Source organism: Mesoplodon bidens (genome assembly GCF_964165515.1).
Source record: "Mesoplodon bidens genome assembly, chromosome: X".
Classification (NCBI taxonomy): Eukaryota; Metazoa; Chordata; class Mammalia; order Artiodactyla; family Ziphiidae; genus Mesoplodon; species Mesoplodon bidens.
In genome coordinates this window covers 240,466-257,019 of record NC_138163.1, presented here as the reverse complement: position 1 = coordinate 257,019, position 16,554 = coordinate 240,466, and positions in this window count along the sequence as shown.

Below are 16,554 nucleotides of genomic sequence, written 5' to 3'. Positions count from 1 at the left end.
CGCACTGGCTTGAAAGAATCCCCTAAACGCAGCCAAAAGTTATGAAACACAGGCTGTGAAGAAACTGGGCCTCGGGTGAGGGAGGACCGTCAGTGACCTCTGGGAGCTGAGACCCCAAAGAGGTGAGCCGTGCAGCTGCCCCAGCTTGCTGTCTACACGGACCGTCCGGACCGAGTCCAGCCGCCTCCCCGGGTCTCGGGGGTGGATCGCAGAGCGCACGCAGCCGGAGTTGGCGGGTGGAGGACTGGAGAGGACACAGCGGCACAGGGACAGAACCGTGCCCAAGGGCGGAGGGTCCACTAGCGGAAACTCGGAACTCGGGTGACATCATATACAGTACTCAGACGGATCTTGTCTCAATCGTGTGGAAAACTAAAAGCTGCTCTGCCCCCACCCAGAAAGTCTCAAGGCAAGACTCAAAAGGACCAAACTGTTTCCCAGGAAGTTAACAATATTAGATTTTTTGAAGTTCTGGAATATACCTAGGAAGAAAAGTACCCAGCACCCAAGGAAAAGGGTATGCTAAGATTCAGAAAAATCCAACCCATTAGGAGGAGACAGATCAATTGATAAAAGACATCCCAATTGGAAAGGAAGAAGTAAAACTTTATCTGCAGACAACATGATTGTCTATGTAGAAAACCGAATGCAATCTACACGAGTGAGGAGAACTAGTCAGTGAGTTTAGCAAGATCACAGGATAAAAGATATCAGAGGAGCTAACTCCACCTGCCCAAACGCTCAACTAATTGTTCTTGTCCCAGCACTTTTCTGCACTGATCTGAAACAAGTCCAGTCAGCCACAACATTGTTCTTTTACTGTGCCTAGGGTTTTTCTCTTCTTGTGCAAACTAAGTTTTTAATTTTAGTAGGAAACCAAGCCGATTGTGACAAGGATGTTGGGAAACCAGAAATCCGGTAGTAGGTGTATTTTCTGAAGAGAAACTGTGAGTCTTTCCTTTTTTAAAGACAGTCTGTTTCCTCTCCCTCTCTCTCCCGCTCTTTTTTTTTTTTTTTCCATGCCGCGTGGCTTACAGGATCTTAGTTCCCCAACCAGGGATGGAACCCGTGCCCCTTGCAGTGGAAGCACGGAGTCCTAAGCACTGGACTGTCAGGGAATTCCCTGTGATCAAGAGTCTCAAAAAAGAAATAGAAAAGTAAACATTTAGATCAATATTTCCAACTTTTGGAATATACTTTCAGGAAATAATCATTCATGGAAAGAATTACATACATGAATTCCACTGAATCGTTAACCATAGTAATGAAAAAATTGAAAACAACTTAAATGTTCAATGATTACATTATGGTGCATCTTATATACCTCCACTCAATAACATATTTTTGAAGAGTTTTTAGAATGTGGAAAAGCTAGTATGTTAAATGAAAAAAAGTCAGGAAAAAATTTAATGCTAACCTTAATGACTTCTACATTGCATACCGTTATACATTTACTGTGCAAGTGCAACTAAAAAAATCGTTCTAGAACGTTGACAGTATTTAGTGCTGGACATCGGGCTTTTCATTTTCCTAAACTGTCTTCAATTACCTTGTACTACTGGAATATCTGAATTCCAGAACCTTCCCTCCAACACGAGGACAAAGATAAAAAATCCAGAAATGCATTAGCTGAGAAGAAACTGTGACACAAAACAGTGGCCTAGTTTTATTTTCTGCAGTAATACACATTGAAGCATCCCACTCCTCGAGCCGCAGGGAAACAAAACAAGTGAACCAAGAGATACCAAGGGCCAGTACTGGCAAAAAATTAAACCCAAATAACAAAGTGGTGATTACTCAAGTTTGAATTCCCTAAGCCTTGCCTAGTAGGGGACACAAGGTTAGGCCTCAGCCCCCTTTCCTTCGCGTAGCCTTTAGGGAGGCGAGGGCCCAAGGTGCTGAATATTCCGAATCACCAGGGAAAGCTGATCGAGGGAGGAGCTGATGGAAATCTGGAAGAGCTCAAGGTCTTCAGCAGTCCACGTACTACAAGTGAGGGGAAAGGAAAATCAGGTTAAAGGGGAGATCGCTCATGTAGGTCCAGGGCACCAGCCCCCAGGCCCCTCCGTATACCAAGCCCGTCAGCGCCCCCATCGCAGCACTCTTAAGACAGAGATCAGATCCCAGCACCTGCCACCGACCCCACCCCACCCCACCCCCGCCCACGGCAGACTCTTCTAGAACTCACATATCTAGGGCATTGCCATTCACTCTATATTCCTTCCGAATCATGCCTTGGTCACGCTGGGCATCTGGGGTCAGAGCTCTGCGGGCCATGTGTGCCTCCAGCGGGGATCGGAAGAGCACTATGAGCTTGCTGGGGGAGACGTGGTTAAGGCACCATCCGCCACTGAATTTGCTGGTATCTCGGGCTTGCCCACACCTCAGAGGCCCGTTTTTGCCCCAGGATGAGACCGCCCGGAGCTGCCTCCCTAACCCTTCGGTCCTTCCCCACCCCCCAGGCTCCTCAGGCATTGACAATCCCCTTTCCTGCAGGGCTGCCCGCCCCTGCTGCCCCTGACTGCGCCCTGCGCTCCCCTCCGTCCCCTCCACAGGCGGCCGCCATGTACCCTGCCACCGCACCGCTGCCCCAGCCCAGGGAGGCTCCACGGAAAGGATACAACACCAGCCGTCTGCTTCCAGGCCCTACAGCCGCGAACGCTGCATCTCCACCAGCTCTTAGGGCACGTGGTGCCCGCCCACCCTGGGGACCTGCAGCAGCCGCTCCCGTCGCTGCTCCTCCTCTGCCAGGCCCACGGGGGGCTTCCGGGCGCCGAGGACCACCCTCGCCTTCAGGGCTACCCGACCGACTCTGGTAACCAGGAGTTCCGGAGCTCTGCTGGCCAACTCGGCCCCCTGCACCTACCGCGCCGCCATCCCCCGGGGCCTGCATGGCCGCTGTGCGTCCCTCTAAGAGCAGAGGAGAGCCTGAGCGCCTCACGAGGCCACGCCCCTTCTGCCCAAGGACGCCCAGGGCGCCTGCGCACACACCCCTGAGGTCGCCTCCCGGCACCCGATTGGCTGCCGCCCTGACCCCCACGGGCCGCCCCGGAGACCCCGTTGGGCTGCACGGACTCGGTTCTGCCGTGAAGCCCCGCTCCTTTCGCGCGCCCCGGATGCGCCTGCGCAGACTGGCCCCCCCGGCGGGGCCTGGGCGGCGTGGAGCGGGTGCCGAGTGCCCACGGAGTCACCACCGAGACAGGAATGACGCCTTTCCACTCCCAAGGCCTTGAACCGTCTCCCAAACCATCTGCCCCAGGCAATAAGGGCCACCCACCCACCCCCATAGCCCCCCGACCCTCCCCCCGGTAAAGCCCAGAGTAAACCACAAACAGCAGGGGAAGCGTAGGACCTCCAAGCAGCGGGGTCTCCGCTGAGTGGGGAGGTCAGGGCTGGTGGGTGTCTCCACTGACCCCATCATGGAGGCGCCACCCGCATGACCTCGTCCAGACCCTATTACCTCCCAAAGGCCCGCCTCCAAAGTCCATCCCATGGGGGGGTTAGGGCTTCCATGGGTGAACCGGGGGAGGGGAGGGGGAGGGGCAGGGACTGGACGCTCCGGCCATAGGCCAGCACTGCTCAGCTAACCCGGGCTAGGTTCCCGTGAGTATTCTTAGCGGGGCGCCACTGACTTACCTGACCGAACACAGAAACAGCATCTTTCCTGACGGAGAGATGATCCACCTCAGCTGTCCTGAGAGATGCGCCAGCCAAGGCCTCACAGGTCCCCCAGCTGCGGGCCGGGACGCAAACGGGGAAACGAAGATTCTGTGGGTTAACGCCAGTCAACCCCAAGCGCCCTGAGGACGCGCCTGGAATCAAAGGAGCTGTGGCGGTGACACCCGCTGTGGTGATGGATGCTAATTCTACTTTCACTCCACCTCCTCTCGGGTGCCCCTCCCCCTCCTCGTGCTCCCTGCTGTCCTTGCCAGTGGTGTGGACCCTCCTGCCCCTGGGCCGGCCCGGTCCCTCGCGTCCCAGGGCCAGGAGGTGACACGGGCCGGTCTGGCTTCCTCTCGGCTGTTTCCAGGCCACTCCTCCACCTGCTGGGCTGGTTACCGTCCTTCCGCAGCCCTGCCCTCGGCCCCAGAGGCTGCCCCGAGGTGGACGCTCACTCAGTAGGCGCCCTCGCCCGGGCGGCCAGTGCTGCACTGGTGAAGCTTTAACAACGGCTCTCCAGATGCAGCAGGGGCGCTGCATCTGCTGATCTCCACGCTGTACCCACTCCCACCACAGCCGACTGACTGCAGGCCGCCAACACGACGTCACTGAGTGCCTGGCCGCAAAGACACGCTCCTGCTCGGCTGTCGCCAGCAGGTCCAAGGTGGCCCAGCACACCCCCAGGGCCGCACCGTGCGTCCCAGCACACACGGACACTCTGCTAGTACTCACACGGAAACCGTGTCACTGTGACTCACAGGAAGAGCACCCAGAAGCAGACTTCCATCTCGCTTTGCCCCCCACATCACACGTGAGGGCAACTAGCTGGCCACGCCTGGACCTCGCCCAGGACGCTAGTTCCAAAGGGGCCGGGGAAACGCAGCTCTCATTTCTCCAGCGCGTGTGGTAGAAGAGGCCTCACCGGACCGAGGTTGGAGTACGTGGCAAGGGGCCAAGCCACGGAACCCACCAGAGTCCTCCCTCTGGCTACTCGACATCTGCACCTGTGCTTTCTTTTTTAAGTATTTTTTCAGTTTGTTTGTTTATTTCTTTATTGGCTGCGTTGGGTCTTCGTTGCTGTGCGTGGGCTCAGTGGTTGTGGCTCACGGGCTGTAGCACGCAGGCTCAGTAGTGGTGGCGCACGGGCTTAGTTGCTCCGCGGCATGTGGGACTTAGTTGCGGCGTGCAGACTCCTTAGTTGTGGCATACGAACTCCTCAGTTGCGGCATATGGGATCCAGTTCCCCGACCAGGGATGGAACTGCATTGGGAACTCGCAGTCTTACCCACTGGACCACCAGGGAAGTACCCCCAATGAGTTAGTTTTTCTTGTTGTTTTTTAATGCATTTATTTATTTATTTGGTTGTGCTGGGTCTTAGTTGTGGCTCGCGGGTTCCTTGACTGTGGCAGGCGGGCTCTGTAGTTGTGGCACGTGGGCTCCTTAGTGGTGGCAGGCAGGCTCCTTAGTTGCAGCTCACAGGCTTCTTAGTTGTGGCATGCGAACTCTTAGTTGTGGCATGCACATGGGATCTTGTTCCCTGACCAGGGATCGAACCCAGGCCCCCTGCATTGGGAGCATGGAGTCTTAACCACTGCACCATCAGGGAAGTCCCCCAATCAGTTTTATCAGTAATAAAGCTGGTATTTAGGTTGAAAAACATGTCAAGGGAGATGTGTCAAAGGCTGCAGATGGTAAACTAGACCTATTTGAAAGGAGTGGAAAAGGACAGGCGGCAGGTGTGAGTGGATGGTGTCAGTGAACTCCTTGCAGAGGAAATGATTCGCGTGGTCCAATTTGTAAAGCCACATACTTTTTTCGGGAGAAAGCAGAGAGTACAGAAGTGATTACAATTCACACCAGACTAACATATAAACACGAGGAAAGGAGAGCAGGCCAGCTTCTCTGAATAATGGGCAGTAGGGAGCCGGACTAGGGAGGCCGAGCCGTGGTCTTGTACAAAAGCCAGGTGGGAATTAACGCCTCACAGTCACTTACGGAAGACTCAATGAGCTCTCTGTCCCACGTTTCCCTGTGGGAGTTGCAAAGCGGGAGCCGTGAGCAGACATTCTCATAGTTTTTTAGTTTTAGGTTTAGCAAATAGGTTTTAATCATCATCACTGGGGGAAAAAAAAAACCATCAGTGCAGAATTGGACTCACGTGGGTAGGTAGTGAGTAGGCGTGGACACTGGTTGGACATGTGCGGGAAAAGCCCAGAGAACGTACTGAGCAAGGGTCTAGCTTGTTGGCTTCTGCTGTCGTCCATATCACAAGAGGAAACTCATGAATTAACCAGCCCCACCTGAGGGTCTGAAACAAGGGCAGAAGGAGGGTCAGTGGGACGTCTAGGGGGCTCTGACTCCCGCCTCCGCGAAAAATACCTGATGGACAGCCTCATACATACCCACTAAGGGGACCAGTGGCAAGTTCCCAGGAGCAGAATTGCTGGGCTTTAGGGATGGGCAGACGTCACTGGATTCAGTCATGCCACGCTGCTCTCTGCTATGGCTGTACCCGTCTCCACTCCTACTATAGCCTTGCGACCTTTGGGGATTTCCTTTTCTGTAACTAGCCTATTCATATCGTTCGGCCATTTCCAAAAAAATTGGAATTGCTCTTATCTTCTTGATGACCAGCAGGATATGTTAAAAATATATTCTTTTTTTTAATGAATTAATTTATTTTTGGCTGCGTTGGGTCTTCGTTGCTGCGCACGGGCTTTCTCTAGTTGCGGCGAGCGGGGGCTACTCTTCATTGTGGTGTGCGGGCTTCTCACTGTGGTGGTTTCTCCTGTTGCGGAGCACGGGCCCTAGGCACAAGGGCTTCAGTAGTTGTGGCTCGCGGGCTTCAGTAGTTGTGACACGCAGGCTCAGTAGTTGTGGCGCACGGGCTTAGTTGCTCCGCGGCACGTGGGATCTTCCGGACCAGGGCTCGAACCCGTGTCCCCTGCATTGGCTGGCGGATTCTTAACCACTGCGCCACCAGGGAAGCCCCCAAATCTCTTCTTAATACTTGAGTCTTCGCTCCTTTGTGGTATCCTTTTCCTAATATATACTCATAGTTCCTGGGCCTGGGTTTAATATTTCTGATCCTTCATCCTCATATATATCTGAGGATGTCAGATAACACCCAGTAACTGATACTGTGGGGCACCTTGGAAAGATTGAATATGGAATTATTTCTGTCCACTGTGGGAGGAGAAGGAGACAAAGCTGTAGATGCTGTGTTAACAGGATGTCCAGTATCACATGCAATAGATGTATGTTTCTTTTCAAATGTATTGCAAATTGTTTGCCAAAAAGAATTACATCAATTCACACTGTCACCAATATAGTCTACCCATTGACTACAACCTAGTCAGCACTGGCTGTTCATTTTAGTACATCTAATTTACTAGTTATAAAATGGTATTCACTTGCTATTTTAATTATCATTTTATAAGTAACTTGTGGGATTGAATATTTTGCCATATGTACTACTTTTCTTTCCTCTGCTAACAAATTTTCTATTTGTTTGCTTTCCTAATTTTTGTCTATGTGTAATCTTGCTTTGTGATGGAAATCTTCAAACGTTAAATTTTCGTGAGTAAAAGAAAAAAATCCCGGGTCTTCCAAGCCATGAACATGATACATTTCTCCATTAATATAGGTTTTAAGTTCTCTTGTTAATAGGTTTTAGTTTTCACTGTAAATGTTTTGCACGTGTTTTATTAAATGCATCACTAAGTATTTCATGTTTTAGGATACTATTATAAATTATAGTGACTTTTAAATTTCACGTTTCTTTCTTTGTAGATTGCTTAGGATTTTCTACAGACACAAACATGTCATCTCTGAATAAAGATAAAGATAATTTTTCCAATCTGTATAACTTTTATTTTTCTTTCTTGTCTAGTGCACTGCCTAGGATTTCCAGGACAATACTTAAAAGTGGTGAACATCCATGCCTTACTCTCAAGTTCAGGGGTGGGGAAGTATATTTTCCTCCATTATCATTTTAGCTGTAGGATTTTTGTAGATTGCCTTTATCAGATTAAGAAAGTTTCTTTCTAGTCCTAGTTTTCTGAGAGTTTTTATCATAGTGGTTGTTGAATGTTGTCAAATGCTTTTTCTGCATCTATTGAAATGATCACATGGTTTTTCTCCTTTATTTTGTTAATATGATGAATAACTCTTGATTGATTTTTCAATGCAAAACCAGTCTTTCATTCTTTGGATAAATCTCACTTGGTCGTAATGTATCGTCCTCTTTATATATTGCTGGATTAAACTTGCTCATATTTAACTAAGTTTTTTGTGTGTAAGTTACTGAAGGATATTGGTCTATGGTTTTCTTTTCGTGCAATGTCTTCATCTGGTTTGGGTATTTTGTAATGCTGGCCTCATAAAATGACTTGAGAAGTGTTTCCCCTCCTCTACTTTGGTAATATTGGTAATATTTCTTCTCTAAGTATTTCATAGTATTCACTAGTAAAGTCATATGGGCCTGGAGTTTTCTGTTCCATTTCTTTCATAGATTTAGGGATATTCAGGTTTCCCACTTCTTCTTGAGTTAGTTTTGGTGATTTGTGTCATTCAAGGAATTTGTCCATCTCATCTAAATTGGCAAATTTATTCACAAACATTTTCCCTAACATTCCCTGGTTACAGTTTTTTATCAGTTTTATTGGTATTTTCAAAAGCTTTCTGTTTCATGGATTTTTCTCTATCATTTATTTGCTCATTTTACATTTTATTCATATCTGCTCTTATCTTCATTATTTCTTTCCTACTGCTTATTTAGGTGCAATTAATCAAAATTTGCTCTTCTATGTCTGATTTTCTGCAGTATCGTTCTGTTACTTAAGATAAGTTTCCTCTTGATTGCTACTTTACTTCTTTCTTTTCTGTGAGTTTTGTTTCATACATTTTGAAGCTCTGTTATTATGACTTCTTCATGAAATAACCCCTTTATCATTAGCAAATGTCCTCCATCCCATCATATTCCTTATCGTAAGGTCTACTCTGCCTGCTATTAATAGAGCTACTCAAACTCTCTTATTATTCGAGTTTGCACGGTATGTCTTCATCCATCGTTTTACTGTTACCAGACCTATATCTTTATGTTTAAAGTGGGTTTCTTATGCTTAGCATATGTTTTGTTTTGCCTTTTTATCCACTTTGACACTCTCTGCTTTTTTTTATTTAATAAATGTTTTATTGACATATAAGTACACAGATCACTACTTTAAATGATGAACATTTAGAAAGAAAATGCACCCCATGTAACCATAAAGAAATTAATATCCCTAGACCCTCTCAAAAAACTCCCATCTACTCTTTTTTTTTATTTTTTGCTTTATAACAAATTTAATCAGTTATACATATACATATGTTCCCATATCCCCTCCCTTTTGCGTCTCCCTCCCACCCTCCCTATCCCACCCCTCCAGGCGGTCACAAAGCACCGAGCTGATCTCCCTGTGCTATGCGGCTGCTTCCCACTAGCTATCTACCTTACGTTTGGTAGTGTATATATGTCCATGCCGCTCTTTCACTTTGTCACAGCTTACCCTTCCCCCTCCCCATATCCTCAAGTCCATTCTCTAGTAGGTCTGTGTCTGTATTCCTGTCTTACCCCTATGTTCTTCATGACATTTTTTTTTCTTAAATTCCGTATATATGTGTCAGCATACAGTATTTGTCTTTCTCTTTCTGACTTACTTCACTCTGTATGACAGACTCTAGGTCCATCCACCTCATTACAAATAGCTCAATTTCGTTTCTTTTTATGGCTGAGTAATATTCCGTTGTATATATGTACCACATCTTCTTTACCCATTCATCCGATGATGGACACTTAGGTTGTTTCCATCTCCGGGCTATTGTAAATAGGGCTGCTATGAACATTTTGGTACATGTCTCTTTTTGAATTATGGTTTTCTCGGGGTATATGCCCAGTAGTGGGATTGCTGGGTCATATGGTAGTTCTATTTTTAGTTTTTTAAGGAACCTCCATACCGTTCTCCATAGTGGCTGTACCAATTCACATTCCCACCAGCAGTGCAAGAGTGTTCCTTTTTTTCCACACCCTCTCCAGCATTTATTGTTTGATGATGGCCATTCTGACTGGTGTGAGATGATATCTCATTGTAGTTTTGATTTGCATTTCTCTAATGAGTAAAGATGTTGAGCATCCTTTCATGTACTTTGACACTCTCTGCTTTTTAACTGAAGCATTTTCTTAACTGAAGACCATTTACCATTAATGTAGCTAGTGATATGGCTCAGTTTAAATGTACCATCCTGTACTTTATTTTCTGTTTGTCCCATGTGTTCTATGTTCCTCGTTCTATCTTTTCATGACTTCTTTTAGGTTGAATAATTTTTAGAATTCCATTTTATCCTCACTATATCTTCTTTTAGAGCTAGGGTTTCTGATACGCATTTTACCTTATTATTGACTACCTTCAACTGGTTTAAAATCATTCCACGTATCATGTAAGAACATTACAACAATATACTTCCAATTACCCACTCATGTCCTTTGTACTATTGTTGTCATACATTTCATGTCTACATTGGTTATAAACCGCACACTATGCTGTTAATATTTTTGCTTAAACAGTTTACTATGATTGAAAGAGATATTAAAATGAGAAAAATTTATATTTACCTACATATTTTCCATTTCTGGAACTCGTCATTCATTCACGTAGATCCAAATTCCCATCTGGTGTCATCCTTCCTTGAGGAGAACTCTCTTTAACATTTCTTGTAGTGCAGGTTTTCTGCTGACAATAATTCAGCTTTTATATGTCTGAAAGAAGTCTTTAATTTGCTTTCTTCTCTATTGTGGCAAAATTGACACACCATAAAATAAACCATTTTAAAGTAAACAATTTAGTGGCATTTAGTACATTCACATGTAAAAGGATTGCCAAGTACTGAGAAGAAGAGCAGCTGGAGAAGTTAGCCTTGGATAGAAGGGCAGAGCCCTCTTCCGCCAAGGCAGGAAATAGGCAAGGATGCTTGCTGCTGTAGGTAGGTCTGAAGATGTGACATGGGACAAGATGCTGACGAACGAAACTCTTGTCTGATGATCAGAGAGGAAAGGAGAGGGCATATCACAGAGGGTCTGCTAGCCCATGAGGAGGACTTTGGCTTTGACTCTGAGTGAGATGGGAGGCACTGAAAGGTTCAGCGCAAGAGAAGGAGAGACCTGATCTTGATCTCATCACTGGTCCTGAGTAGGGGTTCTGTTGGGTTGGTGATGGGACAATTTCAGGTAATTACAAGGCGCAGGGCCACTTACTTAGGTAGAAGTTTCTGAGGGACTGACTTTGATATTCTCATAGGCTGTGCGTGCACTGTGACTTCAAGGTCTGTGCACCTCCTCTTGGTGTGAGGGCTGGTGGGGTTTCCATTCTCCTGGCCTCTACTTTACCGCTGGTCTCCTGAGCCTAATTTCATTCTTCCAATTCTGAGTTTTATTCCCTTAAGCCTGAAACCTGCCTTCTTTGTCTCTGTCCCTCACCACCACTCCCTTTTGTAAATTGAAACTCCAAACTTAAAACCCTCATCTGACTCTGAGCTGGACTCTACAGGTGCAAGTTTCTGGGCGTGGTTTCATGCAGCTGGGGAATGGGACACAGGAGTTGAGGCATTTGCCCTTCACCGTCTTTCTGCTGGTCTACACAGTGGCCGTGGCTGGGAACTTCTGACTCCACACTCCCATGTATTTCTTCCTGGCCAACCTCTCGCTGCTGGATACTGCCTATATCTCCAACACGGTGCCTCAGGTTCTAGTTCATCTGCTGGCACCAGTGCGGGTCATGCCTTGTCATGCTTGTCTTACCCAGATATTCTTTCTCTACTTCCTGGCTCCCTGGGAGTGCTTCCCGCTCACAGCCATGGCCTATGACCACTACACAGCCATCTGCCAGCCACTGCACTACCTAGTCCTCGTGGGCCAAAGGACTCGGACAGGACTGGCTTCAATCTCCTGCCTGCTTGCTTTGGCCAATGCACTCACCCACACCATTCTTGCAGCTCTCCTCAAGCGCTGTGGACCCCGCCTTATCACCCACTTCTTTTGTGACCTCCCTCCACTGCTCAGACTCTCTTGCTCCACCACGTGGGCCAATGAACTTGCCCTGTTCTTCAGTTTTCTGGTGGCTCTTGCACCTTGTGCCCTGGTTGTGATCTCCTATATACATGTTGTCGCTGCGGTTTTCAGGATTCACTCTGCCGAGGGCCGAAGAAAAGCCTTTTCTGCCCGTGGCGCTCACATCACCATGGTCTGCATTTTCTACATCACTCCAGTCCTCTGCTGCATCCTTCCCAGCTCTGCACACTCTGGCTTGAGAGACCGGGTTCTTTCTGTGCTGTATGTGGTCCCCGCTCCTATGCTCAACCCCATCGTCTACGGCATATGCGAAACAAGGCCACACTCCTCCACAGTGCGGCTGGCACATACCTGATGCTTTGGGAGTGAATCCAACTACATAGGATTCTGAAATTTAGCGTAGATGGTCCATTTGGTGAATCTTATTTTGTGTGCCAGGCTTTCCTCCATTCCAGCAAAGATCAAATATTTCTGTTGCATTTTTTTATTCTAAAACATTGTTTTTTTTTGTATTTATAGAAATAAAACATGGTCATCGGATAAGTTGTGCAGTTACAGAAGCTCATAAAATGACACACAAAAAATACCCTTCACAATCTCACCGCCTACAGAGAACCACTGTGAACATTTTCATGGTTTCCTTCAGGTTTCTTTTTGAACTACCAATGTATGTGCATGTGCATTTAAAGCAGGGAAACAAAACTGGAATCACTGTGTATTTACAGTTCTGGACGCTTAGAGATTTTTTATTTTTTTCAACTACAATATATGCTTATTATAAAATCATTTAGGTAGTCATTTCTCCAAAGAAGACATGCAGATGGCCAACAGGCCCATGAAAAGATGCTCAATATCGCTAATTACTAGAGAAATGCAAATCAAAACTACAATGAGGTATCACCTCACACCAGTCAGAATGGCCATCATTAAAAAGTCTACAAATAATAGGGACTTCCCCAGTGGCGCAGTGGTTGAGAATCCACCTGCCAATGCAGGGGACACAGGTTCAATCACTGGTCTGGAAAGATCCCACATGCCACAGAGCAACCAAGCCCGTGAACCACAACTACTGAGCCCGCGTGCCACAACTACTGAAGCCTGTGCGCCTAAAGCCCGTGCTCCACAACAAGAGAAGCCACCGCAATGAGACGCCCGCGCACCGCAACGAAGAGTAGCCCCCAACAGCCGCAACTAGAGAAAGCCCACGCACAGCCATGGAGACCCAACGCAGCAAAAAATAAAAACAGAGTCTACAAATAATAAATGCTGGAGAGGGTGTGGAGAAAAAGGAACCCTCCTACACTGTTGGTGGGAATGTAAATTGGTGCAGCCACTATGGAGAACAGTATGGAGGTTCCTTAAAAAACTAAAAATCGAACTACCATATGATCCAGCAATCCCACTCCTGGGCATATATCCAGGCAAAACTATGATTCAAAAAGATACATGCACCCCTATGTTCAGAGCAGCACTGTTCACAGTAGCCAAGACATGGAAACAACCTAAATGTCCATTGACAGATAAACAGATAAAGAAGATGTGGTAATATATACAATGGAATATTACTCAGCCATAAAAAATGAAATAATGTCGTTTGCAGCAACATGGATGGACCTACAGATTAGCATACTAAGTGAAGTAACACAGAGAAAGACAAATATCATATGATATCACTTATATGTGGAGTCTTTTAAAAAATGATATAAATGAACTTATTTACAAAACAGAAATGGACTCACAGCCATAAAAAACAAACTTATGGTTACCAAAGAGGATAGCAGAGGGAGAGGGGGAGAGATAAATTAGGAGTTTGGGATTAACATATACACACTACTATATATAAAATACATAAACAACAAGGACCTACTGTATAGCACAGGGAACTATATTCAATATCTTGTAATAACCTAGAGTGGAAAAGAACCTGAAAAAGAATATATATATATATGTGTGTGTGTGTGTGTGTGTGTGTGTGTGTGTGTGTAATGGAATCACTTTGCTATACACCTGAAACGAATACAACACTGTAAATGAACTATACTTCAATTTTTTTAATGGTTAAAAAAATCTAATGAAATAAAATCCTTTATGCTTTACATAAAGGTGCATTACTAGAAAGTTAAAATTTCTCATAGGGGGCTTCCCTGGTGGCACAGTGGTTGAGAGTCCGCCTGCCAATGCAGTGGACATGGGTATGAGCCCTGGTCTGGGAAGATCCCACATGCCACGGAGCAACTAAGCCCATGTGCCACAACTGCTGAGCCTGCGCTCTAGAGCCCACAAGCCACAAGTACTGAGCCCGCGCGCCTAGAGCCCATGCTCTGCAACAAGAGAAACCACCGCAATAAGCCCGTGCACTGCAACGAAGAGTGGCCCCTGCTTGTGCAACACACAGCAACGAAGACCAAACGCAGCCAAAATTAAATAAATTAATTAAAAATTTTTTTCTCATAATGTCTCTGTACTAACCACTATGAGCAGTTTTATGGGTATCCTTCTAGATTTTTTCCTATGATATGCTAACCTGCATTTACAGTTTTTTTTACATAAATAAGATCATATCAAGTACCAATTTGGCTGTTTATAATTCTTATTCCATGAATGCCATGTTCTTGTCATTTGTACAATTCCCTATTGGATTGTTTGTCTTTTATGTATTGATTTCCAGGAGTTTTTTAGGGCTTTTTATTTTTTTACATTTTTAAGATATCTTCTTTAGTTTACTATTTGTATCACTGATTTTTTTCCTAACTTGTTTGTCTTTTCATCTTATTTATGGTGTTTTGTTCCATAACAGAGTTTAACATTTTCGTATAATTAGATATTGATTTTATTTTTTTGCCTTCTGCACTTTGTATCCTGCCTTTTTTACTATGTGATTTATAAAGAATTATCCCAATTGAGTCCCAATTTGATGCTCTCACGGTGTTTTCTTCCATAAATACGTTTCACATTTCTTTGTGTTCAGACATTGATTCATATTTATCCATGTATGGCTTCTGGGTTTTGTATCATGCATAATTGTCTTCCTCAATGTTTTCTCCTTTCATTTTTATGGTTTCATATTTTCTACTTAATTGTATGCTTTCATTTTTTCCCATTTCAAGTTTAATTCTTTTGGAAATTAATTTTTCTGTAAAAAGTAAAGTCTAGACCAGCTTTCTTCTGACTTGTGTAATCCAAGTAATTTCACCATTGCTCTTTATGTACTCTTTCAATTTCGGTTTCACTCTGACTTCTGACTCTTAATTTTACATTTTCTCTCCAGTCACATCTCTGGCTTGGTCCCTTAGACACAACTGCTGGCATCCTGGCTGATAAACCCTACCTTCCCGTGAGAATATGGAACTTGTTTTTTATTTTGGACATCAATTTTGCAGACACATATCTTGGCCTTTCTCCACATAGCCTTCACCCTACTACATGGTAGAGTAATGTTCCCTCATTCCCTAACCAGGTAATATGCTGTAATTACAGAGGCCTGGATAAATATGTCATGTGGGAATGCATAGTTCTTGCAAAGTTATGAACTCAACCTGAAAACCCTCTCATCACTAAAACTAGGACCGTGTATATTTACACATGTGTGTATGCAACCCTTTTAAGCAAAATATTCACAACAATATTATTTATAATAGTATAAAATAGAAAAACTCAAATGTTCAAGTATCCCCAACTCAACAGTCCTCTAATCCACTGATGCGTTAATCTCCTCTCTCTCATCCCCTTCTTGTCCTCACGTTTCTCCCTGCATCCTTGGGAAGGCAACTTAAGCTGAACCAATCAAATGTCTGTCTGTCTTCCTCTGTCTCTTTCTTCTCCCTCCCCAAGCCCAACTTTCTGTACTGAATCCTTCAGGTCACTTCTTCAGAGAGGCCATCCCAGATCACTCAACCCAAATTAGCTAGAAGAACAAATTGCAAGAATAAACAAAGATGGGGGTTAAAATTTGGTGACGATGACATTTCAACTCAGTGGAGAAATACGGATTATTCAATAAATAGCGTTCCAACACCTGACTAACCTTTGGGGGCAAAACAAAATTAGATCAATGTCATTTTTTGCACCCAAATAAATTCCTAGTGGATTAAAATTTTAAAGTACTAGAAGACGTTATGAGTGACAAACTTTACACTTTTACAGTGGGTAAGGTTTCTATTGGACATAAACTACAGAAATCATAATGAAAAGATCGATCACTTAACTACATTTTAGAAGTTTTTTAAAACCTTCTATATAGAAAAGAACTATGACCAAAGTTAGATTGAAAATGTCCTGCTTGGTGTGCATTATGGGCAGAATTGTATCCCCCTTAATTCGTATGTTGAAATCCTATTCTCTAATGTGACAGTATTTGGCGATAGGGACTTTAAAGAGGTAATTAAGGTTATATTTATCAGGTCATAAGTGTGGGTACCTAATCCAATAGGTCTGGTGTCCTTATAAGAAGAGAAACAAGACACCAAAGACCTCTCTCTCTCTCTCTCACTACACACACACACACACACACACACACACACACACACAAAGGACACGTGAGGACACAGCGAGAAGGTGTCTGTCTATAAATCAAGGAGGAAGCCTCATCAGAAACCAACCTGCTGGCACCTTGATCTTGGACTTCAAGTCTCCAGAACTATGAGAAAACAAATTTCTGCTTTTTAAGCCACCTAGTCTGTGGTATTTTATTATGGCAGGCGAAGCTGACAAATAGAGGGTAGGACGTAAGAAAATGGACACTTTCATACACAATTCGTTGGAGTTAAATTGATGCAAACTTTTTGGAGGG